Consider the following 3,877-nt stretch of genomic DNA (forward strand, 5'->3'; position numbering starts at 1 on the left):
CAGACAACTTCTGTACCTCCGTCTGTATGCCATTCTTCTTTTCCCCTTAACCTAAACCAACCAAATGAGATTTAAAGCTCTGTGGTGAGTGTCAATGTAAACGTGCGGAATGAAAAAGCGAGTCGCTATCACGTCTACTCTTACGGTAAAGCTTGTGCTCGTAATTTTGACTGCGACAACTGTCAAGCAGATGTTCCCCAGTTCTGTAGTATTGGCGCAACATCGTGACGTGCCGAATGGTAAGCACGCATTATGCATGACTCACCATAAGGGGTCCGAGTACATTTGCTTTATATCTAACCATGTTGCATAATTTAGAAAAGACCACAGGCACTAATTATTACGATTTGTTCGTTGAACACTATTACACAAGACGAAAAGAGAGGTAAAACATGTCTGTCATCATCATCATCAGCCTGATTATACCCACTGCAGGGCGAAGGCCTCTCCCATATTTCTCCACTTAACCCGGTTCTGTGCTAGCTGCATCCACTTGACCCCTGCGAACTTCTTAATCTCATCCGCCCACCTAACTTTCTGCCGCCCCCTGCTACGCTTTCCTTTCCTTGGAATCCAGTTTGTTACCCTCAGAGACCATCGGTTATCCTCTCTTCGCACTACATGTCCTGCCCATGTCCATTTCTTCTTCTTAATTTCCACTAGAATGTCGGTAACTTGAGTTATTTCTCTGACCCAATCTGCACGCTTCCTATCTCTTAATGTTACCCCTACCATTTTTCGTTCCATAGCCCTCTGGGTTGTCCTCAACTTAAGTAGAACTCTCTTGGTTAGCCTCCACGTTTCAGCCCCATAGGTGAGTACATGTCTGTAGCGGTATACAAAATGGCGAACCCTTAAACGCTGTAGCATATGCAAAAAAAATGGTTTGGCTTGGTTTTGGGGTTTAACGTCCCGAAGCGACTAATGCTACGAGATACACCGTAGTGGAGGACTTCGGAAATTTCGACCACCTGGGGTTCTTTAATGTGTGCCGACATCGCACAGCACACGGGCGCCTAGCTTTACGCCTCCATCAAAAAGCGGCTGCCGAGGCAGGGATTCGATCCCGCGTCCTTGGGCACGGTAGTCAAGCGCCCTAACCACTGCGAATGCATGCGTTGGCTTTCTCGGCTCTAAAATTCCATACTTTAACGTCATGCACAACCTATCGGAGAAGACAAATGATGAATATATTCACCAAGGCAGACAGCTGTGATTAAATTGTCTGCAACTGCACTGCTCATGAAAGAATCAACAGTAAAACATCAGTGTACTATTTTAGAGATTTGTGTGCTCCGATGTGAAGAGGTTGATGCAAGGGCAGCTGATGCATGTGCCAAGGCTGTATGGCAATGAGAAAGGCTTCAAGGATATATCCGACATGCGGCTGCTTGTGGCAGAACACCACCTCAGCATTTTCTAACAGAGTAACTGTGTACTATGAACACTGTTCTGAGAGCATGGCAGTTTAATTCATTTGCACTGAAAACTGTGAAACTGCACTGCCTGCTGTTAGAAACTTATCGGGTCTTGTTCAGACTCAAGCAGCACAGTATCAGGTTAATGAATGTGGCCATTCTCATTTAATCATTACTGATAATCTTAGCATGAATCGGTTCCCCTTGCATCAGTATGGTAGATTTATGGCTTATAGGGTTTAAGCCAAAGCGACTCAGGCTACGAGGACGCCGTAGTGAAGAGCGCTGGAAATTTTGACCACTTGCATTTTTGAACGTGCACAGACATTGCACAATGCATGGGGCCTTGCTTTTTGCACATTAAAAAGAAGCCTCTTCGAAGTGCAAATGGCCTACATTATGGCATATCAACAAATAAGCACGACGATTGACATGTGGAAAGTACATTGACACACGTAACCACTCTTTTGGCTCCTTGTTGCAATTACAGACCTTCAGGTGACCGTCTGTTCCTGTGCTTTGTCCTCTTTGCTACATCCCGTTGTTTTGCATGGCATTCGACTATGCATTTTTCCAGACTATCCCGAGCTTTCCAGTAAAGTGGTAAAGTGCAACAAAAAATGTAAGCGATACGTGCTGGCACTCCACTTGAGCAACTTAGTTCCACCTTTCTGGCACTCTAAGCAAATTTTTGCCACTCTCTGATAAAGTTTTCAAAGTGTTTTCATAACTTGAAAACGCCATCCATCCAGACTGCCAGCCGTGGATGAGGATCCCCTCGTACAAAAAAGGATGCCACACAGACACTGCCTTAATATGCAAGTCCTTTTTTTCAAGAGGAAAAAAAAAAAAATCCTGCCAGACTATAGTGCCTACCAACCACACTTGACCCATACCAGAATAAACTAAAAAATGCAAAAGCAGTACCAGTGTTGCTGAAACAGTAGTACAGCTGCCGTCTTTGCTTTCGCTTGACTTTCATATGGCCACAACAGTGCATGCCCGGCCAAATCACAGAATGCTTTAGCAAGCAGAGGCCAGGGGCCACATGATTGCAGATCTTGGCATAGAGTCCAACTAAAAACCCACCAGAGTTTGGCAATTCTCCTTCGTTCAGTCCTAGTTAACACATCTGTTCTCCCACTGGTCCTGCTGAGAAAAAGGTATGAACTGCCACATTACATTGTGTCAACATGGCTGTGGCTTACAGCTATGTTCGAGCCCACATAGCTGACTTTCCAGATACTCAAAACGCACGCTCAGAGGAGGGCTGCACTAACGATAAGCATCATCCACTGGCGACATACCATGACTCAATGTATTCAACTCGAATATTCCTGTATCTTGTTTTTTTTCAATTCATACCTTGATGACCACAACCCAAAACACATACTGCAGCAGCCACTAAAGTAAGAAAATAGTTTCGAATGGTGTTCTTTATTTGGACATAAATTCAACACAGATGACCACTAAAGTAAGAAAATAGTTTCGAATGGTGTTCTTTATTTGGACATAAATTCAACACAGATGAGAGGGAGCGTGAGATCCTTCGTCCAGTGTCGGTGCCCTAAGCAGACGTGGCACGCTACGTCTAGCCATGTACTACGAGAATCGAGCGCATACTTATATTACTCATAATATTGGCCGTCTAGGCAGATGGGGGCACCCACCAAGGGGTGCCATAAAGACCCGGTGCCTTGCTACACTGTACTGTATCCTCGAACAGTGCAGGTCATGAAGGTGTGCTTTAAATTATAAACAAACAGTGAGCAATACCCACTGTCAAGCTCCACTGCGACAACATAAGCTATATAATACAGCAATATACATAACCAACGAGATTGAGAAGCAGCAAACAGCTAGACAACAGCCTACCAGAAGATATAACGTGAGTGCATCCGTGAACACCAAACAATGTGCGTTCCTAGCATACAACATTCAGGGATGAAAAACAAGTACCCAAAAAATTATACGAGTGCCCCATGTTTCGCCTATGCAGCTCGCATGTACATCCTCATTGTCTTCTCTCTCTCCAGCTCTTGCGATATGGCAGACAATGATTGTGAGTGAGAAAAAAATACAATAATAATGCAACAAAAAAATCAGTACACCTAGGCACAATCTTTCAGACAAAAAACACGAAGCACAAAGAGGAAAGAGCAAGTGGACACCAAGAAAGAAAGCAACGAGAATGGGCATCAGACACAGTCAGTAGGAAGGTTCACATGGCATCTGGTGCTTTTTCAGTCATACTCGTGACTGCTCTCTCGCTTGGTGGCCGTCAGGCCCTTCTCATCGTGGATGTCTCGGTTCCGCAGCGTCTTGGATACATTCTCCGTCAGCCCCGTCTGTGTCAGCCTGCAATCAACCACCAGAGACCATTCTTGAGTGTGCTGCAATGCTACATAAGCTATATAGGACCCCCCGTGAAAAGAAATAGAAACAATTGAACGGACCAA

Source organism: Amblyomma maculatum, chromosome 7 (genome assembly GCF_055883805.1).
Source record: "Amblyomma maculatum isolate TAMU_Amacu chromosome 7, ASM5588380v1, whole genome shotgun sequence".
In the NCBI taxonomy this organism is placed as follows: Eukaryota; Metazoa; Arthropoda; class Arachnida; order Ixodida; family Ixodidae; genus Amblyomma; species Amblyomma maculatum.